This window comes from Arvicanthis niloticus, chromosome 14 (assembly GCF_011762505.2).
Source record: "Arvicanthis niloticus isolate mArvNil1 chromosome 14, mArvNil1.pat.X, whole genome shotgun sequence".
NCBI lineage: Eukaryota > Metazoa > Chordata > Mammalia > Rodentia > Muridae > Arvicanthis > Arvicanthis niloticus.
The window spans coordinates 4127801-4154791 of record NC_047671.1 but is presented as its reverse complement, the minus strand read 5'-3'; positions in this window follow the sequence as shown (position 1 = coordinate 4154791).

Below are 26991 nucleotides of genomic sequence, written 5' to 3'. Positions count from 1 at the left end.
AAATTTGTATTTTTATTATTGAAAATTTCAAACATATACATTAAAAAATAATCATAAATGCTCACATTTTTCTTATAGTTTTGTTCCCTCCCATCATGACTTTCTCCCAATTTTATGTCTCTTTTTAAAATAATTCAGCAAGCCATTTAGGGCTGACTGTTTGTGTATGGATATAGTACCATACATTGGATAATGGAATTCCAAAAGAGGCTACATCCTCACAGGAGTGGTTATTTATTTTCTGGGATAAGTGCCAAGCAACTAGAGTACTTGGGTTGTGGAAAATGTCTGTTTAAAAAGAAATGCAACGTCTTGCATTTGCACATTGATGATGATGATGATGATATGATGTAGAATCATTTGGAGCATGTGTGTCTCTGCTTTTATGAGTACAAGCGTGCATGTTGAGGTCAAAGATAAATTTGGAGTCAGTTCTTCCCTATCACAGGTTCTAAGTTTCAACCTTGTGTGATCAGGATTAAACAGCCACCATGTTTATCCACTGAACCATATAATGAGATGAGAAGAAAGATAAATGGGAGAATGTATTACCTATAGAGTGATTACTTTCTGTAATGGAAAGACCCAAGTCAATTTTGTTAATGTACAAAATAGTTTGTTAGCTCCTGGATTATTTTACATGGCTTCTTGCTTGGCTCAATTTTGGAGGTTTTCAAAACACATTCCTTATACAGATGAATTTTTGGTCATGTTTGAAAATATTTTTTTTTCTGTCACCTACTGGGCATAGTATCATGTAGATTCCCAGGTTTTCTTCATTCACATGTCAATGCAAATTTATTTCTTTTATATTTTTCATGGTGAAACTTCTCAAGTCTTTTCAACAATAGAATGAACTTGATTGTTAATCCAGTCACTGTCAAGGAAAGCCTTGACTTTACTTCAACTCAGTTAAACAGCATCAGTTCAAAACAAAGTTTAAAAGGTATTTTATGATTTATATATGTGCCAAGTCATACATGGTCATGAAAAGGATGGTGTGACATGGTTCCTTTCCTGGAACAGAGACAGCAGACTGGCAGACTGTGGGTCTCTATGAGTCTCGACAGTTGTTATGCATGAGGAGACACACACACACACACACACACACACACACACACGTTTCTTTTGCCAAGGTTATTGGGAATGCCCTCAATGCCAAAATTAATGACTCCATGATAATCACAGACAGCCTGAATACAGAAGGAGAGGGTATGTCTAATGTCCTTAGCATAATGGTAAATGCTGTGAGTTTCAGGATAACCCTTAAGGCTGGAGGAAAGGACTCTGAAAACATGAGTTCAAGAATGTATAAGTTCTCAACTATGCAAAACATACAGATACAATATAAATTATATAAAGGGCTTCATAGTCCTAAAGGAACAGAGGCAGCTACACTATGAGCCAGCTTGTCAGGAAGACACTAAGGAAGAAGGTAAAGAGATCTGAGGAATGTTCATCTCAGAGTGAGATCCCACCATGCTTAGGTTTGTGCTTCCTCAGGCAGATTGCCTTACAAAGACAGGCAGATCTCTCAGTTTATTTGCCATGTTAAAAAATGTATACTGGAGTTGAAACTTAAGGGTTCTTTAGAAAGTTGGTTGGATGGTGAAGGACTAAAGCAGACTAGTGAAGAAATGTTTGACTGAAGCACCAGGTAAAAGGATACAAGCACTTGAAAGGACACATGAATGAGATTATTTGCAAATGACATGCATGTATTGGTCTGCCTTACAATGCATAGTTGAGCTGCATTTGTCAGGACTCCATAGCGTAAAATGCACCAAAACAATTCTGGTAGTGTGCTGCAGTTTCTTTCTGCTTCCTCAGACAAAGGCTGATTGACAGTGATGTCAACTGAGACAAACACATATGCTGAGGCAAGATATGTGATAAGGCAAGACCAGTAGAGGACATGTGATGTTTGGAAGGTATAAATAGGACTCAATGACAGTGAGAGGCTGAGCCTGGCTTGCTTATAGAGCTAGCTGTGCAATGCTTATTGGTCTCACATCTTCGCCGATCTTTGCTTCCCTGAGGGGCTCGGCTGAGAACTTCTCCTGGCTTTTCTCCTGGTCCCTCCTGCTCATTCCATAGAGCTGATGCTGATACCGGTTTGTCTCTGCTGAGTGGTGCCACCACTTCTGATTTGCTATTATGACACTACCAAACTAGACTGCTGGTGTATCTGTGAAGTGTTTATAAATGGATCAAGCTGGTACTGCTGACCTGTCCTGTCCATCAGGACATTAAAAAGGGGTTCAGATAGATCAACTGAAAGAGAAGATGGTGGACAGGTGAATGCAAAGAATCACAGCTTGTCTAAGGCTGATCAAACCATAATTTTTACTTTTTCACACAGGGGTTATATACACTATATACACATAAAGGCAGGATGCAGGGAAGGGGATGATGCAGGAGCATAGGTGTTCAGGGGGAGTACAGATATCTTCCAGAACAGAGTGTCAGCTGGGTGAAAGTTCAGGGGACAGATCACTATGACTCTGCCTATGATTCACTTGTCCTTATCTAAGTTGGTTCTATCCACCAAGGTTACCTATCTACAAGGTCTATGACTATTCAGCCTGACAATTTTCCACCAAAGCTGCTTGTTTACAATAGCTTCCAGCCACCTGTTTCAGTATTTTTCCACAGAGACCCAAGACTTTGTGTTAGCAGGCATGTATGCCAGGCCTATTGCTGTTTTTAGGCCTATGGCTGATTCCAGGCCATCAGTGTATAAGCAGGGCTGCCCCTGACACTGACCTGTGAACTAAACTGCCATTTTCTGATGAGACAGACTGGAATTGCTCCAAAGAACCTTTCTAAACAGGCCCACTTCCCCTATATCCTTTCTTTCCCGCTACCTCTGGTAGGTAGTAGGCTAAAAGGGAGGTTAAAGTATTTAATTATCATCATTAAAAATAGGTGTTTGACAAAATAAAAGATAGAATGATGTACTTGCTGTTTTCTTCTAATAATCAAGGAGCTAAGGTCATAAATAATTCATGAGATAATCAGAAGGGAACCTGGGTAAATGATTGAATTGATATGCAAATATACGACTGGACTTTTGGTCTGCATTAGATGACCTAGCATAGAGTGATAGCAGTTCCATTTTAGATTTTTCTCCTTTTCTCTTTTTCTAGCAAGAGCCAAGCTGTCTGGAGATCTCTGGAGAGTGAACACAGCTCTATTCTATTCATTTTTCCTAACAGCTTTTCTGATTTTCGTTGAAAAACTTATGAACTGAAAATCCAGAGGTCTTTTAGAAGTATTCCCTGCAAGAGAGAGCTACTTTGAGAGAGAACTGTCTCAAACAGAAAGCTTTCTTCAGCAGACTCTAGAGCCAAGAACTAGCTACGAAGAGCTGTGTAGGAAACCATGTCCTGAGAAGAGTATAAGGCTCTTAGCTTTTACCACACACTTGACTTCAAGTCATTCTTTTCACTGCTCCTAAACACCCCATTCTTAGAACCCCTTTCCAAGCTGAGGCTGGTCTTTGGCATTTATGGGTGCGTGCCTGGTACCTACAAAGCCAAGAAGAGGGCTTTCCATCCTCTAGAATTTGACTAACAGATGGTTATCAGCCACAGTGTGGGTGCTGAGAATTGAATCCAAGTCCTCTAGAAGACTAGCTAGCACTCTTAACTCTTGAGTAATTTCTCTATCCTTCAAAACAAAATTTAATAATCTTAATAGTCACATTCTCTTTGAGTGAGCTAGTAGTTTTGTGTTTAAAACCCAACAAATCCATAATATTAGGATTTGCTACGTCTACCAAAGAAGTTCTTATGTGTGCATTCTGCATTTGCCTCTTTTTAATCCACTCTTGACAACCTGTTTTTATTTATATACTTAAAGGATACAGATTTATTTCAATTGTTGATATTATTGAGTTAATAACAACAATATTTTCCTCTTTTTTTTTTTTTTTTTTTTGCTGTTGACAAGGTTGTTTGTTTTGTTTTGTTGTCCTGAATCCCTGGGGTTTCTTTCAGTAGTTAGTAAATTTTCAATATTTCCACTTATCGAGTCAACTGTATTCTCTAAATCATTGAATTTACTTAATGCATTTTGCCCTAATCAGTATCTCACTGATTTCTGCTCATTTTTTTACCTCTCCTGACCCCACACCATGGGAAGAATCATGGCCTGCCCATTGGTGCTGAAGATGGTAGAGCTGGGTAGGAGTCAACAGATTTGTTTGCTTTCATGGGGGCTACCCCATGGTGGAATAAAATATTCCTGACAAAACTTTGCTAAGAGGGAACGAGTGTGACACAGCTTCTTGTGTCACCCATCATCCCAAGCTGCCTCTTTCACCCTTTGACTACATAAGTACAGATTTCTGACTTCTTTAAGAAAAGACTAGAAATACCCGAGTCCCCTGACTCCAGGGGAAAGTAGTAAGGAGAGAGCACTACTCAAGACTTGGCAATAGTATCCCATGCTCACATGTGGAGAGAAAGCTGCATAATTTAAACAATGATGTTTTCCTGCAAAGATCTGATTCAATCTTGTTAACACTCGGGGCATTTGTTATTCCCTGGAGCATGTGTTATGTGCTGCTGTTATCAGAATGACTTACCCTCTTTCTTTCTTGTAAATCTCCAACACACTTTTTATCTCATGTAAATATATAGAGCAGAGTTTACAAGATGCACACAATTAAGTTTGGTTACAATATAGAAATTATATTATCTATGCATTAGTTATCCCAGTTTTGTTTTCTGTTGCAAATAATAAATTTGGGTTACTTATTATAATATGTTTTGTATCCTTGAAGCCCAAATTTATTGTTCTGAAATACATTAACTATTTTGTTAAGGTATGTTGGAAAGAAAAAAATCCTCTTTTAATTACCATCTTACAATTAATAAAGTATATTCATGTTGCAAGGCAATTCTGAGTATATATATTAATATATTCTGAGTTTACTGAGTGTATATATCACACACTCTTTTGCTTCTGAGCGATACCTATATCTATATCTATATCTATATCCACAAATTTTAGGGATTATTTTGTGTTAAATCCGAGTGTCTATTTTGATAGCATCTGTTTTTATTAGCCATCTCGTAATCTCTAGAAGCTCCAGAGGATGTCATGTAAGCAATCTAAAGGTTTGCATGAATGAAGACATTCCCTGAGATAGTACCACAGCACCACTGATTTTGGAGACAAACATTAAAGAACAGGTGCTGAGCTGTGAGCATTATACATTTTTGATTGATGACCGCATTAGAATGTCACTGTATGAAAAATATCTCTAGACGAGCAGTTGACGTGTGAGCTGGATTTAGATTCACAGGTGAATATTATCTGTTAAAGGCAGCTGAATTCCCACACTGTATGGCGCACTGTGTCTTTCTAGCATTTTTTTCAAGGAATACTGGTTACTCTGCAGTCTGTAGCATGGATCATGAAAACCATATTGATATCCATTCATGATCTTCTTCCTTGTTAATGTAGAGTAGCATCACCCTAGAAAATCACCCATTAAGTCTGTGATTTTCTCCATTCTTAAAGCATTCTCTCCTTAGGTTTCATTCGTAATGCAGACTTCATAGCCCAATTCTCAGAAATTAATTGATGGATGCAGGGATGGAGTGCATCACCCAATACTCATGGTTAACTCATGATCCATCTGCACAGGGCTTTCCCCTGTCAGTCTCGTAATGTTCTTGCCATAAAGGATCAATCTTTGAAAGCACACTCCTCATCTCACTCTGTAGGTTTCCTAGGACAATTTCTGAGGCAAATGCCTTTTTCAGTATTATGCTTCCCTGCTTCAACTCTCTAATGACTGTACTTTTGCAGGTATAGAGGAAGGATGCCATCAGAGTCAAATATCGTATCACTTTTCTCAAATGCTGGGCTGGTGACGTGATCACCCAAATGTCTTTCTGACAGGTGTCATATGATTTCGAGTCTACATAGCTCTACCTTAGTTTGTCTCTCAGTCATAATTCTTGTAGGAAATATTTTATTTCCCAGCAGCTCAGTCACTGTGGGTCTGTAGCGTGTGTGCACAGGGCATGAGTTCCATTGGGCTGAGTTGTGGGTCCCACGTGTCTGATGCACTAAGTGGCCGGAGCCATGGCTCAGAGGGCAGAAGCCCAGGAATTCGACTGTGTTCACTCCATGCAGCACCAGGCAGATGCTGGGCTGTGGGAAGCTGCAGAGCTCCACTCCGGACATGTGGAGATCACAGTCTGAGACACCTCGTGGCCCAGAGCTCTTGGGTTGGGGATCTCTGAGCCAAGGCGGCTGGCCAGGAACCAAATGGTCTCAGTCTTTGGGCTCTCAGGTTCCACTGAGAGGCTGTGAAAAGACCGAGATGCATAATGGTTAGAGCATGGTGAGGAGGAAAAGATGAGCTCTGGCAGCACCCAGTGGGGAATGAGACTCTTGGTCACAGCAACTTGCTTGGCTGGACCTCGCCTGGCTTGAGGTGCTTGCTTGAGTTGGTGGGATCTTAGGCAGCGACTCATTAGTTGAAGGCCTTCTCCATGGTTCACCACTGCGGCCCCAATGATGAGAAGTAGTCCGTGATTTTATTGTCATGGCAGAAAGTGAATGAAGCTGTATTCAGTGTCCTCAGGCCTAAGGTTAAATACCTTTTGCAAGTAGGAGGAGGGTCTGGGAAGGAATGCTTAATTGGCAATGCCCTCTGGCCTTTACATAATTCATGAATATGGAGGTGTTTTGAGGCTCTGGGGCCTGTAGTCACACCCTCTACCTGACCAAATGCCACAAACTTTTCTTTGGGAGGGGCTGTGGATGGCTGAAGATAAGTGAAAGGAACCAGGGCCCAGGAGCAAAGACCAAACACCTACCATCTCTTTAGGGTCTCTGGGGTTTAAGGTCTGTGCTCAATGAGGTATCCAGCTACCTCTCACAGCCCACTGCCCCACAAGTCACAGTGTCTCTCTGTTAAGTTTTCAGTGTCCTTATTTCATTGCTGTTTGTCTGAAGAGTACTCAGTCTCAGGTCTTCACTCTTTCTCACTTTCAGAGTGCTTAGTCTAAGTGTTGGCCTTTGTTACTAAAGTGTTCAGCCTTAGTGCCTCACTGTTACTCTGCAATGTTTACAATCTCAGTAGTTCTTGCTGTCACTTTACAGAGTGCTGGGTCTCAGTACTTCCTGCCCCAACTCTACTGCCTTTTCTACTGAGTGTTCAGTTTCAGTACCTCTTTTACTATAAATCTGCTGTAACCATTCTTTAATCCTTCAGAATAGTGAAATATTTTCTCCGTATTTTTCACATTTTATTTAATTCCATAAGTTCTAAACTTGCCAGTCATTATGATACAAAAACAAGAAGTTATGTTCTATATTATGTAAGATTTAGTTATTTCCAAGTCTTTACTCTTGAAACCTTTATTTCTTACTCTACTCAAAGGAATAGAACAGTGAATAGTGTTAGTAATTTTCTATTATTTTATTCTGAGATTATAAGTGTCCAATTCTGACTCATTCAATCTTTCATTATATTTCTATGTATACATGTACATATATGTATTGTATGTATATGTATACATATGTATGTGTATTGCATATGTATTGCATATATATATGTACATGTATACGTATACAAAGAAATACACAAGTGTCATGATTTAAATATGAAATGTCCTTGCAAAGCTCTAGCTTTGGAAGCTTGATCCCCCTGCCTGACAATTACGTATCATTATGCTAGTATATTATAAACTTCATTAATTAATTATTATATTGGCCAGCTTGCACCTGATGGGCAATTAAGGTATAGGACCTATAGAGAAACTAAGTTAACTTTAGAAGACACCATGTGCCAGGAACAAGTAGGTTTCATCCCATTGATGCTAGCATGGCTCAGTATACAAAAAGTAATTAATGTAATCCATCATATGAACAAACTGAAATAAAAAAAACAACTGTGTGATCATCTCATTATATATGAAAAACTCCCTTGATAAAATCCAATACCCCTTTATGTTAAAAGTCCTAGAGAGATCAGCAGCAAGACAACTAAAAGAGATCAAGGGGATACAAATTGGAAAGAGAGAAGGAAATCACAGATGATATAATAGTATGTATAAGTGATCCCAAAAGTTCTAATAGAGAACTTCCACAGCTAATAAACACCTTCAGTAAACTTGCTGAATATAAAATTAACTCCAAAACATCAGTGATCCTTATTTATAAAAATGCTAGACAGGCTGAGAAAGAAATTTGGGAGACAACACCCCTCCCAGTAGCCACAAAAATATAAAATACCTTGGTGTAACTATAAAAACACAAGCGAAATATCTGTATGACAAAAACTATAAAAAAACACAAGTGAAAGATCTGTGTGACAAGAACTTCAATTTATTGAAGAGACAAATTTAAAAAGGTATGAGAAGATTGAAAGATCTCCCATGCTCATGTAAGATTTACATAGTAAAAGTGGCCATCTTTCCAAAACCAATCTGCAATTTTAATGCAATTCTCATCAAAATTCCAACATAATTCTTTATGGACCTCAAAAGAACAATTCTCAACTCATATGGAAAAACAAAATCCCAGGAAAGCTAAAACAATCCTGTATAATAGAAGAACTTCTAGAGGTATCACCATCCCTTATTTTAAGTTGTATTGAAAAGTAATAGTAAAAAAAAAAAAAATCTGCATGACATTGTCATAACAACAGACAGGTTAATGAAAGGGATTGAATTGAAGATACACCCCCCCCCAAAAAAAAAAAATTACAAACCTGTGGCCACTTGATCTTTGACAAAGAATCCAAAACCATACAATGGGGAAAGAAAAGCATATTCAACAAATGGTACAGGTCTAACTAGATGTCTATATTTAGAAGAATGCAATATTCCCATATCTATTACCCTGCACAAATCTCAAATCCAAGTGGATTAGAGACCTCAACATAAAACCAGAAACACTAGATCTAATAGAGCAGAAATTGGAGTACTTCTCTGAAGTTATTGGCAAAGGAGAGAAATTTTTGGACAGAACACCAGTTGCACTAAGATGGACAACTAGTAAATGGGACTCCAAAAAATGCAAAGTTTTGCAAGGCTAAAGAAACCACCAATAGGACAAAACTGCAATCTACAGAATGGGAAAATATCCTTACCATCCCTCCATCTGACAGAGGCCTAATATCTAAAATATTTAAAGAACTCAAGAAAGTAGACATCATCAAACTAAGCAATTCAACTTAAAAATTGTGTAAAGAGCTAAACAGAGAACATTCAGAGAATCTCTAATGGCGAAGAATCACTAAAAGATATACTCAATGTTCTTAGTCATCAGGGAAATGCAAATCAAAATGAGTTTGAGATTCCATCTTGCACCCATCAGAATGGCTAAGATAGAAAAGTGAAAGAAAAGCATATGCTGGCAAGAATGTAGAGCAAGGGGGAACACTCCTCCATTTTTAGTGAAGGTGCAAACTTCTGCAACCACTTTGAAAATCAGTCTGGCAGTTTCTTAGAAAATTGGGAATACTTCTACCCCAAGATCCAGCTACACTACTCCAGGTTATATACCCCAAATATGCCTACTATACCACAAGGATGCTTGCTCAACTATGTTCACAGCAGCTTTATTTGTACTAGCCAGAAAATGGAAACAAACTATATGTGCCTCAGCTGAAGAATGAATAAAGAAAATGTGGTAAGTCTACACAGTGGAATCCTATTCAGCTACTGAAAAAACAAATCATGAACTTTGTAGGCAAGTAGGTGAAACTAGAAAATATCATTCTGAATGAGATAACCCACACCCAGAAAAACAAGTATGGTATGTACTCATTTGCACATCATCATCAGACATAAATAACATGGTAACTATGCTACAATCTACAGATCTAAAGAAACTGGGTAATGAGTAGGGCAGAGTGGGAAGGCATGCATGACTCTCCCCACAAAAATAAATTGAAGAGTTATTGGGTGTGGATGGAGAGAAGGAATTGGGCAGAAGAGGGAATGAATATGAGGGACTAGCTATAGGCCTGGGGTGGGGGAGGCTATGGGGAGTCTATGGTGGTGATCCGAGATAAGTTTCCTGCTACCAGTAGATATATACTGAAGTGGTTATCTCTTGTGGTCAGTCAAGAGTTCCCATGGAGGAAGGGGGGCATCAAACCACCCACAAAATCTTCACACCCAAATTTGTTTTTTCTACAAGATGTGCAGGGATAAAGATAGAGCACACACTTCAGGAACAGCCAGCCAATGACTACCCAACTTGAGACCCATCCCATGTAAGAAAGCCAACCTGTTTCTATTAATGGTACTTTGCTAAGTTTACAGACAAGAGCCTAGCCTACCTGTTTTCTAAGAGGCTTCATCCAGCCGCTGATGTAAACAGATGTAGAAACCCACAGCCAAACATCAGATGGAAATCAGCAAGTCTTGTGGAAGCCTGGGGGATAGAATTGAAAGAGCCAGAGTGGTGAAGGATATCACAAAGAAGACCTACAGACTCAACTAACCTGGGCCCGTGGGAGCTCACAAAGACTGATCCATCAATCAAAATGCATGCAGGTTCTGGACCTAGGCCCCTGCACATCTACAACAGATGTGAAACTTGGTCTTCATGTCATCCCCTAACTAATTTGTCTGTCATTGAATCCATTCTCTGCTACCTTAACTACCTTAATAGGCCTCAATGTGAGAGGGTGTACCTAGTCCAGCTTGGACTACATGTCCCAAGGTTGAGTGGCTTTCTATTCTCTGAGGTGAAGTAGACAGAATAATGGGGAGGGAGTAGTGATTTTCAAGGACAGGCTTGGGAGGAAAGGATTGGGGAGCTCCAATCAGGATGTAAAGTGAATTTAAAAATAAATTATTGAGGAAAAAACAGAGGACAACATATTATTGTTATATATGCATAGAAATGAACAATATAAATCTCATAAGAACATCCACATGCATTCATTCAGTCAAGTGTACATTGTGAGCTTATCAGATAAGAAACAGACATATACCTTGGTATGTTTCCACACTGCCAAAATTTATTAAGCAATAAATTCATCATGTAAAAGTATGATAATTTCAATGGCTTCAATGGCAGTGAGTTGTCAGATGTCTCCAGTTACCTTGATTATCCTGAATTATTACAACTAACATCACACAATAAACATCTAGGTCTATAGTTGCATATACATCTATATCTGTATTTTTATCACTATCATCTATAATCTTTCTATTATCTATTTATCATCTATATTTCTGTCATCTCTCTATCATCTCTCTATCATCTAGCTAGCTATTATCTATCTATCTATCTATCTATCATCTATCTATCTATCTACCTATCTATCATCTATCTAGCTATCTATCATCTATCTATCTACCTATCTATCTATCATCTATCTGTCTGTCTATCTATCTGTCTATCATCTCTCTATCATCTTTCTAGTTAGAGGGTGTTTATAATGGGCTATGAATCTACATTTAAGTTAAAGGATTTTAGTAGTTAGCGAAGCATGAAAACTAAGAATTTCTATAGTTATGTTTCAAATTTATAGATATTTAAAGAGAGATTTTTGAGAGGTAAAATAACCATCAGCCAGACAAATTGCTGCAGCTCTGAGTCAGGCTGCTTTTTGCCACAGGTTAGTGAGTAAAGCTACACAGTTGAATCTAGTTGGAAATATGAATGGACAGGATCAGGACCCAGTGATGAATGTATGTTCAAATATGTAACATATAATAGATAGATAGATAGATAGATAGATAGATAGATAGATAGATAGATAGATAACACTTGAAATTGGTTACATGAACATTCAGGACCAAGCTGAAATGAAGCATCTGAGGGTTCTGCTCTTAAGTGGTTTGGTGCAACCAGGGGAAGATCCGTGACAGATCAGTGAAGGCCATTACCATCACAGTATTAGGTGTTCATATTTTTATGGGATTCAGGTAAAAGTGTACACCCTTTCCTTGGTCTGTTGTAGCTGATAAATTTTCATAAAATGTGTCCTTGGTAGTCCTAATTTATGCTGACAAATTGATGGAATGGTGTACTGTCTGGTTTTGTGTCAACACAAGCTGGAGTTATCACAGAGAAAGGAGCTTTAGTTGAGAAAATGCCTTCATGAGATCCAGCTGTAAGGCATTTTCTCAATTAGTGATCAAGGGGGGGGAGGGCCATTGTGGGTGGTACCATCCCTGGGCTCGTAGTGTTGGGTTCTATAAGAAAGCAAGCTGAGCCAGCCAGGGGAAGCAAGCCAGTAAGTAACACCTCTCCATGGCCTCTGTATCAGCTCCTGTTTCTTTATCTGCTTGAGTTCCAGCTCTGACTTCCTTTGGTGATGAAAAGCAATGTGGAAGTGTAAGCTGAACAAACCCTTCCTTCCCTAACTTGCTTCTTGATCATGATGTTTTGTGCAGGAAAAGAAAACCTGACTAAGACAGGTGGTATCTTTTCTGATGACAGAAATAAGTGATTCATCACTCTGTGCCATACATATGGTTTAAAACATTGTGACATTCACCTGTCCATACAGGTGCACAATTATCTTATATTCTCACAAAATAGTAAAAAATTGCTTGTCAAAATGAATATCTCCTAGCAAGGCACAACCAGAAAAAGAAATCACTGCTTTTACTACATGGAATAATTAGGAGAGGACACAGAATGCAATCAGATACAGATACACATAAAAACATATACATAGACCAGAACTTTTCTTTGTCCTCTATTTTCCCTAATTATATTCTGTCCCCCATAACCCTTCATAGCCAGTCTCTGCTCCTTAGCTGTATTCTCTTAAATACTAGATTTATTCTCCATGAACCAAATGGTCTCTGCTAGCAATTACTACTTTATATCTTTCTCATTTTGCAGCTAGTAGTGCATGAAGAAAGCTGGATTACTAAGTCGCAGTTACAGAACCTTGTCATTACATTTCTTGAATCCATAATGTTGTACCTCATGTTGATTCAACACTGAGAAGACTGATCTTAGCCTTGACTCTGACTGTTGCTGTAGTTTGGGGAGAAGGGGGATGAGGGGTTGTACATTTAGCCCAGTGTTTTCTTTCAGGATTTTAAAGTGTGGGTTAGCAACAAGTTATCTTTCAAAAGGTTAGAAAGAACCTGAATTGTTCACTTTGCTTCTGATGCTGTTCTGAGTGTTTTCTTGTAAAAACATTCTTGTTTTTTTTTTCCTCAGAAGTAAAATTAAGACTGTGCCACAACTTTCATTTAAGATGCTTTAAACTCAGTGCTAGAATTTGGAGCAGTTATCAGCTAGAAACACAACTGATTCATAGGTTTTCTCTTGTTTTTCTATTCACATTTCTTTTCAGCATTCACAACTGTACACACTCTCTTTTTCCACCTAGAGTTATCAATGTAGGCTACTGTCCAAAACCAAACTATTCCTACAAAACAGATGCAAAGTTTTTAATAAAATAAATTATAAGGTATTTGTAACTGTGGCAGAAGTGTGGAGATGGAGAGACAAGATTAGCATATGAAAAAAAATCCCAGTTGAAAACTGGAAGCCTTTACCAGTCAGGCTATGTGTAATAGTCTGTACATGCAGAAGAAATGCCCAGAATATACAAATGTATTCATAAAGGCTCATGAGACTTGTGCAACGGTGTATGTGAGCATATGCCTTTCCTTAGAGCAGTATTTTACACCTATTCTCAGAGTGTCTCTCCTTAGTAAACTGTCTTCACTGCAATGAGGTGAGAAGTAATCATGTGTCATTGATGTAATTCTTTATTCTGATACTCAAGCATCTGGAAATGTCAGCAGGTGCTCTCTGAACTCAAATCTGGCTGTATTATATAGCTACTGCTCTTCATTAATTCATTTTTAGAATAACAGAAGGAATGGTCTAGATGACATTGTTGCTGAGTCAATTGGGTAGTGTTGATGACAGATTACCCAGAGTGCACATGGACATATGTGAAGAAACAATATGAGGCAAAAAAATGATATAAGGCTCCACAACGTCAAAGGAGCAAAGCATTGCTGAATTTAGTCAGCTGTGTGTACCTGTTTGGTCCAGTACTGCTACAAAATACTTCACATAAACAAGCAAGAAAATGTTATTAGAGCTCACAGTTTCAGAGGCTTCCTCATGACAGTGGCAGGGGACAGGGCAAGGGAGCAGGGCAGAGCAGAGCCACACAGTATGACAGGTAGTTAGGAAGCCAGAGAAGAAAACAATAGTGTTCACTTGTCTGACTTTCCCCTTTCTATTCAGCCTACAGTTGCTGTCACCCACGTTCAGGCTACACCTTCCTCCTTCAGTGAACTCTCTGTGGCAACTCTATGTGCCTCAATTTAAGTGGAGAAATAAGAGCTGATTTTAACTGAGTGGTTAGTATGACATTGATAATTGGGGAGTCTGTCTTGGAATTGTGAGCTAAGTGAACCATTTATTTCTTAAGATACTTTTGTCTGGGTAACTTATCATTCAATGGAAATGACACTGAAATACAATGCAAACAATTTCCAATTATTTATTGGTGTGATACATTCATATTCTGTCCTATAATGGAGAAACTTCTTAGTATCTTACTCTCCTACTAATCATAGATTTATTTTTGAAAATTATGAGATATTTATGTTAATATGACATATGAAGGTTTACCATCTATAGAATGGGATAAATAAAATTACTTAATGTCATGTTTTTCTTGAACATTAAATAAAATTATATATATATATACATAGACTATTTAGTAAGACATAATTTAAACATTTTTATAAATATATTCAAAATACATATTTTATATATATATGCATGATATTATAGTTTAAATTTTTTCATAAGGAAATTCTTTTCAGATAGTGAGTATAAACCTTCATTTGTTTATATATGGTTACTGTTGTGGTTTCTAAATTCAGATAGTGAGTACATACCCTGTCTTGTTTATGTATGATTACGGATGTGGTTTGTAAATGAATCACTGACACTTTGGAAACATTGAATTCAGACATATGGAAATACTAAGCAAGCCTCATACCTTTTAAGATGCTAAAATCATTGAGGTCATAGCTAAAATAAAAACAATGTATCTTATTATTCGTGGGCATGAACTGATTTATATATATTTATTAGATGATCTAAAATCCTTTTTTTTTCTTCAAATGACTTTTAAAGATGTTTCTAACACACTATGTCATAAATCATATTCTATTTATTTCATCTGCGAATGCCAAGAAATAAAAGACTCAGTGCATCATTTCAGGACACAATGGTGCTGAGGGATCTTTCCAAATGGTAAATTCAGAAAACATGATAGTAATGAAGTTAAAATTGATAGAAATTGGAGGAAATTCTCATGTATAGCACAGCACAAATAATTATTGTGAGGCACTGAAGTGTTTCTGGTTCTATTCACAACTTAGAGAGCAATTTCCTGTGACATTCTGATTGAGTCTGAACTAAGAATGATTTTCTTCTTCCCTTCTGGCTTCTCTATCAATACTTGCTTTTCCTCATATGAACTAAGAGGTATTCTGCTTAAGTGAGCTCCTTCACTTATTAAGCTATTTCCATTACAATTGGTGTCTGTATAAATTTTTCTCTGTCCTGTTAAGAGGCAAGAATCTTAAAAACCTAGTTATTGTAAATTCCTGGGAGGGTCTAATTGAAAATGGGAAGTCTGTTTGAAACAGATACAGAGTGTAGCTGTGGGATGAATCCTAGATTCATGGAAGACCTCTTTCTAATTGACAAAACTGCCTCTTATAAAGGCAGCACACGGAAGTTTTCCTTCCCTCTGAATACACACAATGGGGATACGTAGCCAACCTGACTCCAGGATCCAAGTTCACAGTAGGCCCGTTTTCAAGAAGCTTTTCAGAACAAGTTTGAACAAGTTTGACTGCCTCCTCAATTGAAACAGTTTTGAGAGATACTCACATTGCTTGTTAGCTTCCCCATTATAAAACTTCAACTCTGGCAAAGCTCATACATCCTATGCCCCCTTTCCAAAGTTCTTCATCGTTCTGTCCATCTCTGCAGCCATGTTCAGTTGCATAAGCATTTATACCTCCCTTTGTGCATATGGAACAGTAGTAATGCATTTGCCATCAGTTAACGTATTTACTTAGTTGGATATTTTAATGTGGGGAGTGTTGATTTTCTCTGTTGCTTTATTAGCATTCGCTGAACCTCACACAATAATAGTGTGAGACTTCTACACCCCACTCTCAACAATAGACAGGTCATTGAAACAGAAACTAAACAGAGACACAGTTAAATTAATAGAGGTTATGAACCAAATGGATTTATCAGATGTATACAGAACATTTCACCCTAATACAAAAGAATATATCTTCTTTTCAGCACCTCATGGTACCCTCTCCAAAACTGACCATATAATCAGTCACAAAACAGGCCTCTACAGATACAAGAAGACTGAAATAACTCCATGCATCCTATCAGATCACCACGGACTAAGGCTGGTCTTCAATAGCAAGAAATACAACAGAAAGTCCACATACACATGGAAGCTGAACAATGCCCTACTGAATGATAACCTGGATAGGGAAGGAATAAAGAAATTAAAGACTTCCAGGAATTCAATGAAAATGATGACACAGCATACCTAAACTTATGGGACACAATGAAAGTCATACTAAGAGGAAAATTCATAGCACTAAGTAACCTGGTAAGAAAATTGGTGAGATCCTACACTAGCAAATTAACATCACATCTGAAAGCTCTAGGAAAAAAAAAAAAAAAAAAAAAAAAAAAAGAAGCAAACACAATAAAGAGGAGTAGATGGCAGGAAACAGTCAAACTGAGGACCAAAATCAATCAACTATTCTTTTATAGATGAAAAATTACAGTCTCATTCTCACCTTATTAAAATGATAATTTATTATTTATTTATTTTATGATTGTGTGTGTGTGTGTGTGCTCTTGTGCTTATGTGCACTTATGTGTGTAGATGATTGCAGAAGTCATGGTATATCTAAATGTTGGGAGCTGACTTTAAGCAGAAAAAAGCAGCTAGAAAGCAGCTATCAACTTTGCAGCCATCTGGAACCATATACCCTGATAGAGACTTGTTTTTCAATAGCCTGCAACAGCTGAAGCACACTCTGATAAATATCTTGTTTATCCCACATAGCTTGTTTTTCTGTTTAGTGACCCCAGCTGCATGGTGCACGTGGTAAAATGTTTTCACCTGTGTTCTCCTGCTTGTGCTTATAAAACCCAGGATTTCCTTGTAAGGTGGGGTAGTAAGTGTGGGGTAGTAGGTGTGGTGTAGTAGCAGTAGGTGTAGTAGTAGTCAATGTGTGGTGGTGAGTAGGAGGTGTGAATATAGTCTATGGGAGACAGCAAAGGAGACTTGACCACACACTCTGTCTTGTCTCCATTCTTCGCGTCTCTTGCCCCTCAATCCCCACTCTCTCTCTTGACCAGAGCACTTAGCCCCAAAGTGTAGGGCAGTGTGGACAGCAACATAGTAGCCCCAAAGCATGGGGCAGTGCGGTCCTCAACATCTAAAGTAATGAATTGAAGTTATACTCACTTGTGAGTCACTTGATCTTCAGGAAGATGGGAATTGATCTATTTCAAGATCCAGCTACTGGGAATATTCTCAAAAGATGCTTCAACCTACCACAAAGATACATGCTCAGCTACATTCACTGCTGCTCTAGTTATAACATCTGCAAATAAAAAACAATCTAAATGTCCTCCAACTGAAAGATAAAAACTTACACAATGGTGTGGGGAGCAGAACTCAAGATGGCGCCTGGCTGGGTGCCAGACACCCCTGGCGTGTTGGTTCATCATTTCAGGAAGCCTGAGTGGCACGTAGGCTAGGCTTTACTGCGCATGCATTCTGCTTGTTCATCGTTACATAAGATCGGGCCATGTGAAGTATGTGTTCAGCACCAATCGAGAATGACTTTGTGGCAGGTTCTGATTGGAGAGGACACAGAGATTTAAAGGCTGGGAGCTAGAGCTCGTGGGGCTTTTGCAGTAATTCAAGGTTCCTGAATAAACCATGTTGGGAAGGAGATCCTGTGTCTGTTGTCTTCTGTCTGCTGGTCAGTTCAGGAGGCGACACAATGGAGTATTACTGGTTGAAAAATGAAATGGAGTACTTTGTAGGTAAAAAAAGGAACTAGAAAAGATCATCCTGAGTGAAGTAACCTAGACTCAGAAAGACAAATATGGTTTGTATTTACTTATATGTGGATATTAGCTGGAAAGGCATGTATAACCAAGCTACAATTTATAAATCCACAGAGGGTAGGGATAGAGTAAGGGACTAGAGGGAACAGACAGGTTTTATTATGAAAGGGAAATAGGTATCTATGGATATATGGGGAAAAGCTGGAATTGAAAGATCAAGTGGGTCAGGGAGAAGACAGGGGCTTATGCAAGGGAATATAGGAGAGACAGCTAAAATTGGAAGTAGTATGAAAGCCTAACAGCTGAAAATTACATATGTATATTAGTATGTGTATGTATATATGATGTGTAATTATATTTGAATATACATATGATATATATGTGTATGCATATATGATGTTCATGTATACAACTATGATGTATATGTACATGTATACATACATATACACATATTTGTATATGATGTTGGCAATGTAAATAAAATCACCAAATAATGGGGGAGACAGAGTAACTGGACATTTCTTGTCATCAAAGTGTCAAGTCCTGAGATTGGGTTATATTTACTTGAGTTCTTATGCAAACAACCCAGGATGTCACCAAGACTAAAAGGTTGTTCTTTACAAAATGACAGATTAACCCCATTGGTGAAAACAAAACTAATGCAAATTAAAAATGGAAATGTCGAGTCAGTACCTATATAAAGCCTTCATCCCTATTTTCAAGTATTCTTGGCACAGGAGATACCAAAACAGCAAAATAATAGGATGGTTCTTTGATGAAAGTAAGAGCAACTTTTATCTGTTGGTATGAGGATATTTAGAATGTAGTTAGAAAGTACATTGGTTTAGGACAATGGCAGTAGCTATTGCTTTTCTAGGGTCTATGACCTCTCCATCTATGGGCAGTTGGATAGTTAATAGGAGACACCTGTTGTTACCTGTAAGATATAAATACCACTATTGCACCATTGTGAATGTCTTGCCAGACCAGTCATTGTTGTGTTAGTAGGCCATACAACTGAATAGGTCCACTGATTATACCTTATCTTTCCTGGCACACATAGCACCTTCTAACACTATGAGAACTTTATGACAATTACAGTTTAATTCCTCAATGTCCTCTGTTCAAAGTGCTCATCATGTGTAACAAGTAATGTCTTATCCTTGAGTTCTGGAAGGCCAACAAAGACTAAGACATTGTCTTTACCGTTTTCGGAAACTATATTCTCCTGACCAAAAACTACAATGGAGGTTTCCAAGGCATGCACTGGAATTTTAATTAGATTGTTGCAGTAAATTTCCAACCCCCAAAGACCCAATCAATAATAACACAACTCAAATGACATAAGTACAAACTGCACACCTAGACTGGGCAGAATTACTACTACACTACTCTATTCCCCATCCATGAGATCCCTTATAACTTAAGGTTTTCCCAGGCCATTTGCTTCTACTCCATTGTCCTGCCTTTCTTCTCATAGTTCTTCTCCTGTCTCCCTCTTCCAAAACACTTCTCTCCACCTTCCCTTCTACAGCTCAATCATTGGCTGTAGCCTTATTCTACAAATTAAGATGGGCAGAAAGTTCACAAGTCTCCTCATCTGCAGCTTCTCCAAGGAAAGCTGAATTAGCATCAAAATACATGACCAGGGCTATTCACAACAGTATGTGGCTAAGTAGAGAGGGAAAAGCACCATTAACCCAAGTTGCTTCACTCTAATATATATATCCTATATCTGTATACACATATGTTCATGTAATTGAGTCTATACAAGGTTATAAATTAATGTTCCCTATGGCAATGTTCCCATTGGTTCCCTAAACCATCCTTAAATTCATTCATCTTCCCTTTTCTCCTGAATTAGCTTAAGTCCCCCACTCTCCAGCTAAAACCTCCCTCACTTTAAAGCCAGTTTAACATTTGTCTCTCTCTTTCTTTAAAATTTTATTTAATCTCTTTTTTATGCTCCAGATTTTAAACTCCCTCCCCCCATCCATACTCTGTTCTACATCCCATATCTTCCCTGTCATCTCTAGGGTGATGTCCCCCCCCAACCCTCCACCCACCAGACCTCTTCATTCCCTGAAGCCTCCAGTCTCTTGATGCTTATTTGCATTATCTCTGAATGAACATAGAGCAGGCAGTCCTCAGCTGTGTATGTGTTGGGGGCCTCATATTGTTGGACTCTAAGACTCAAAACCAGGAGACACGCTCCCCCAGAAACACTCACAGAAGGGATTCACTGCAATAACTTGAAGTTTATTGATAAATTGATAAATTGATAAAAACTAGTGCACTGGGGTTCTCTTGCATGCAGGGAAGAAGAACCCTGAATTAAAGCTAAGGGCAGCTTATATACTATTTTTACAGAATTTACAAGGGCAGTTATACAATTACCTCTTAAACAATAACCACAAAGGCTAAATTTCAAACAGCCATTCCCAAGCCTGGTTTCTGTTCCCAGGCCCGGTTGCTAAGTAACTCAAATTTGCACCTTATCTTTTACAAAAAATGGTCAGCTTTAGTAGCTTCTGTTTACCCAGGTTTTAAGGGCTCATAAACTCCTGTCTTGGGTCTTTCTTCCTGGAATGTTTGTTTGAGTCTTTGAAATGTACTTCTTCCAGGATATGTCCCTGGGGGAAGTTAATGTTTGAGTTTAAAACCGAAATCAGAGCTTCTTATTAATCCTAAATTTCTACAATATCAGCTGGTATGTGCTATCTGGTTGGTGGTCCAGTGTCTGAGAGATCTCAGGGTGCAGGTTAATTGATACTGATGGTCCTCCTAACAGGTCACTCTTCTCCTCAGCTTCTTCCAGCTTTTCTCCAATTCAATCACAGGGGGCAGCAGCTTCTGTCCACTGGTTGGATGTAAATATCTATATCTGACTCTATCAGCTGCTTGTTGGAACTTCCAGAGGGCAGTCATGATATGTCCCTTTCTGTAAGCTCTCCATATCCTCAGTAATAGTGTCAGGTGTTGGGGCATCCCCTTAATACCTGTCTCATACAATTACTCTCTTTAAAAATCCTTATTACACCTTTCTAATTTCTTGCCTTCTTTGGACACTATGTCGAGTTATAGATTAAAATCTGAAAATTCAGAGATCCATAAATACAGGAGATCATATAGCATTTTCTTTCAAAGTCTGGATTTTCTAACTCATTATAAGGGTTTCCAATGATATGCATTTTCTTTCTATTTTCACATTCTCCCTTTCTTTAGAAATGAGGAGTATTTCAATAGATGTATATGCCATATTTTCATTATTTATTCATAATTTGGAGGGTATTTAGTTTGTTTGTATTGTATAGCTGTTGTGAATAAATTGGCAGAAACATATGGTTGAATAAGTATCTCTGTAGAAAGATTTTGAGTCTTTAGTGCATATGACAAAAAGTGTTATTTTTTTGTAATATGATATTGTCTGTCTATCACCTATCTATCTATCTATCTATTTATCTATCTATCATTTATATCTTGTCAGTTTTAAGAGAAATTTTTAAGCAAAATTTTTACACTGAGCCTCTCTCACCAGCAGTGAATGAGGGTGTTTCTGCATCATTTTCAACATTTGTTGTCAGATGTTTTCTTGAGGTTGGCCATTCTGGCTGTGGTAATATGAAATCTTGAAGTAGTTTTATCATGCATTGTGCTGTTGTTATAGACTTAGAATTCTTTTCAAAAAGTTATTTGCTAGTGACTTTTACTTCTTTTGGGACCTCTCTGCTCAGATACATAACTAATTTTAACTGGGTTATTTATTTCTAGGTTGTATTTTGTATAATTTGTGTATTTCTGATATTAATTTTCAAATGAATGTATAGCTGACAAAGACTCACTTTCATTGGATGAGCTTCTTTACTTGATTGGGATTTTCCTTTACTCTCCTGAAGTATTTTAGTTTTATCTGGTCTTGGTTTTCAGTTTTTGGCCTTAATCCCTGAGCCAAAGTCCATTCCTCTTCTCATTTCTCATGCTAGTGCATATGATTTTGTCTAGAAATTTCAACATTTCAGGTATCAGAATAAGGTCTGTGAGCTATGAAGTTTTGTGCAGGATGATAGGGTTCTCAACTTGATGCTTTTGCGTGGGCATCCTGTTTTCTCAGCAGCATTTATTAAAGATGCCATAATTTTCCAGTGTATAGTTTTGTCATCTTTGTCAAATAACATGCAACTATAATTACATACTTTCATGTTTGGGCATTTTATTTTGTTCCCCTAATCTACACATCTGTTTTGTTCCAGTACCATGCTGGTTTTATTTCTGTAAGCATGAGGTATCACTTCAAATCTGTCATGACAGTCACTCTGGCACTGTTTTTTGATCAAGAATGTCATAATTATCTATTCTGTTTCTACATTTGTCATAAATATTTTCTTGTGGTAATAAAACACCATAACCCAAATAGACATGTTTAACAGGGTTTATTTCATGTTACAGTTCTATATCACACTGAACTGCTGAGAGAAGTCAGGGCAGTAACTCCAATAGGCAGGATCCTGGAAGCAGGAACTGAAGCAGAGATTATGGATGAGTTCTGCTTATAGGCTTGCTCCCCATGGCTTGCTCAGTCTGATTTCTTACAACATGAGATTTTTATCTCTATGCTTTCCATAAGTTTTTTTATCTCTATGGTCATTATTGATATTTAGGTAGGTTAATGATTTGGGAAAATTAATTTTGTATGCTGCCATGTTTCTGAAAGTGTTTGGTCATCTCATGAAAACTTTTTGGGGTCTCTTAAGTAGACCTTTGTTTGTAGAGCCTTCAGTTTTCCTTTGTTTGTCATGGTACTCTGGCTTGTGAATCAAGAACTATATTGACGAACAGTGGTGATAGTTGATAACCCTGTCTTGTTCTTGATTTTAGTGAGATTACTGTGACTTTTTCTCTATTTAGGATTATATTATCTCTGAGTTTGTTTTATACACCTTTTATAATGTTATGGTTTGTTTCTTCTAGTCCTATTCTCTCCAAGACCTTTATCATGAAGGCATATTATAAAAAGCCTCTTTTGTACTGACTAAAATTACCTTTTGTTTGTTTGTATCTATCTATCTATCTATCTATCTATCTATCTACCTACCTACCTACCTATCTATCTATCTATCTTTCTATCTTTTTTTCTTCTTTTTCTTGTGGGTTTTGGTGATGAAACTTTGTGAACTTCCAGTTGTAATGAAGAGAATGGAATGAGTATACACCTATGGAGAAAAGTGCTATAGTGTTGGTCACTAATGACAGCAGATCCTGTGAGATCCATCTTGAGGACGGAAGAAGCAATTGTCATTGTGTGAAGATAGATATCAAAGAGAAGTTTGAATGAATGAGCTTGGAACTCAGTGGTGAAATCTACATTGCCTTTCTGTAGATAATTCTCACACACTGTTTATAGATCTGTTTGCTTTTCTAAGTAATGGGGATTAGAAAATGATAACAACCCTATCCAATGATCTAGTATTTCTTTATCTGCTAGCTTGAATTCTTAGGTCATTTGTGCATCTATAACAGCAATGAGGCAATGAGATAGACATTAAAGGAGGGTGTTTTACAGCTAGATATATCTTTGTCTAAAGGTGTGTAAAATACAAAGTAGAACTTAAGACATAAGGAATATTCATTTTGGAATAAAAATCAATTAACAATATTTTTATGAAGAAGTAGGGGCTCAAGGCTTGTTTAGAAAGGCTGGTAGTACTTATGTATCAAAAAATAATCTGCTTCCAAAAATTGATTAACCATATAGACCCATAAGGCAGTTCAGATTATATTAGATAACATCTCTGGCATTTTATATTTGAATATTTTACATTATTACATTGTTTCTCATACTTGTCAAATGTGTGTCTTTCCACAATTATGTGTCTTCTTACATTTTATATAATGCAAATCCAAATAAAGTAGGGGCATCTGTAAAGAAAACTTCTTGATATAATATCAGTTATAAAATTACAGCAAATGAAATTTACTAATATCGTTTCAGATCACCACTCTTCTCTTGTATATCTATGGAGAAAATAGTTATCTCAAAGGTCTAATTTTCCAGGAACAGCTTTTGACCACATCTCTCCAAAAATAAAAGAAATCACTGAAGTTTGCACTATATTCCTTTAACTAAGTTAAAGAAAATCCATGATGTATTTGTGTGGGTTTTAAGTTAAACCAAATAAAATTGTTAAATTTATTATTTGCATTATGTCATCTCAAGTAAATTAATTACATATTTAAAAATTTTATATTTTATAAAGTATTTATTTTATTTTTATTTATATGTGTATGTGTGCATCTCTGTGAATACAGACCATGTGTGTGGGTGTTCTTGAAGGCCAGAAGACAGTGGTGGATCCTGTGGAGCTGTAGTGACAGCTGGTTCTGAGCCATCTGACGTGGGTTCTAGTAACCAAACTCAGATTTTTCTCAGGAAAAGCACATGTTCTTAACCTCTGAGTTATTTTCTCCCCCAAATTTTATTTATTATAAATTTTATGATTAAAACCAGTATACTATAAAACTAAATAAACATAATTATAAAAACCAAATAAATCCAATTAAACCAGTGTTTTATAATATGAATATAAGGAAATAATTGTGAACTATAATTTTACAAACTTTTATAACTATAACTTTATAACTTTATCTCATATATATGAGATAAATTTGTTCCGAAATTTTCTTAATGTAAAGTTAAAGTTTTTCTAAGAACTGTAGAAATTCTTGAGTTAACTGTGAAGTGTCAATGTTTGCTGCTATTCCCACATCCTTTTCCAGAGGCATTTTCTTCCTCTGATATTAACTAAGGAGAAATAAAGCAATTAAATATTTAACTCAGACATATTGTTTACTATGTACTTTAAGCTGCCTTGGGCAGTCAAAATTTATCTTTATGCATCATGGTTTGAATTTTGATAAATTTCTTAATGTGCTTCAATACTAAACTGTCATCATTTACTTTGTAACTCCCACATCTGGTAACATAATGGATATTGACTAGTACTATGATGATTAATCGATCTTGGACACAGCAAATCTTCCTGTCACTTTGGAACACTATTAGGGCTTTGTGATAAACTTGACTGCGAATTCTAGAAGCTTTCTCACGGAATGTTAAAGTATGAAGGAACTTCTTTGCTCTTGACCTCCTAAAAGTAGATTTCCTTCACATTCCCACACATCTAATTTTTTTTTTTTGTAAACTGTCATACATACCAAGTGGATTAAAACCATCCAGAGTAGAAACAGGAGCCTGTGAGTATACTTGAAGTATGTTAACCACTTGTACAATGCCAGACTTACTCTTTACAGTAAATTGAGCCAAATTTGCTGATTGGAAGAGTCTGAGGATCTTTGGAAAAACTGATAGCCAGAACTCTGAGTATTCTTCTGAGATCAGAGAGAAGTGTCTTCAGCAATTTTTCTCAAGTTTCATGACAGAAGTCATGCGGATACAGAAAACCTCTCTCTTCCACCTGTGCAAAGTGTGGGAGACTTCTGAAGGTCATCTTCCATCTACCTCCTGATGGAAGCTTGGTTTGACACATCATTTTCAGCATGGTGAAAGGTTGTCTTCTCAGCGCCACTGAGAGCTGCTTTATTAGTTTCCAGCATAGAGGACCTGTCACTTTCCAGTTGATGGAGCATGTTCCTTATTACTTTTCTGGAGACGTGTCTTCTACAGATGAATCTTCTCAACAGCAATGACTGTTACATAGACGTTCACTGTCTGGTCTCATAGTCCAAGCAACTTCTTCCATTTATTAGTTTTTAATGTTATGTTACTTTTGACCCCAACAGCAACAGTGCCAGCTGGGACACTAAGAAGTTAGCCAAAGCTTCAAAAGGGAACACTGACATAAATGCCATAGATATTAGTGGAAACACGTGAAAGGCTCCTGTACTTTATAAATGTGAGCTCTCCTTAGCTCTTCCTGTCTGGGTCCTTCTTTCGCACTTTTAGACATGACTGATGATCGGTTCCATTTGGTCATGGTTATGGCCTCTGTGGAAGATGAAAAGCAAGAATTTTGTGCTTAAATTCAATAATTGTGAATATTTCTGATATGTGAATTTGTAGTTCTATTTACATTTAAAAGGTTCACATACAATTTCAAATATAGGAAAATTTTTGGTAGATAAGTGATTTGAGTTTGGTATTAAAAATTCTGTTTTGTTCTCTGTTTGTATCATTATGTAGAAAGCATGTTAATGCAGCATAAGTGACCTAATTTTACTTTTTATGATTTATACCTATTAAATAATGTCTTTGTGCAGATGCAGTAAATTGCATTTTCTACAAATTGCTCAAGATTACAAAACTTTAAAAATATAATTAATTCTATTAATTTGTAAAATTAACTACCTGTTCAAATATTTGATATTAAACTTTTTTATAGCCATGATTTAAAGAACAAAATGAATTGAATTAAATTATAATGTTAAAGTTTGTACTCACCTTAAAATAAAATCTAATATCAAGATAACAAATAACATATTTTAATATTTAATAGAATTTAGTAAAGGAACAATAAGAACATTGACAGGTGCAGCTTACATCATAAAACATCATTATTAGATAATGGTGTGCTTACAGGTAAAAACATGCATGTTATTTATAAACTGTAATATTGTTAAAGTAATTGGAAATAAATATGGACAGATTCTGGAGAGAGACTGGCTAGTAGTTAAGAGCCTGTGATGCTCTTTCAGAGGACTGAAGTTCAGTTCCTAACACCCATGGCAGATGACTCATAACAATGTGGAACTCCAGCTTCAGAGTGTCTAGTGCCTTTTTCTGGGCTCCTGAACACACATATACACACAGAGAGATGCATAGATAGAAACTAAATTAAACTTTTAACAAGTTCATAC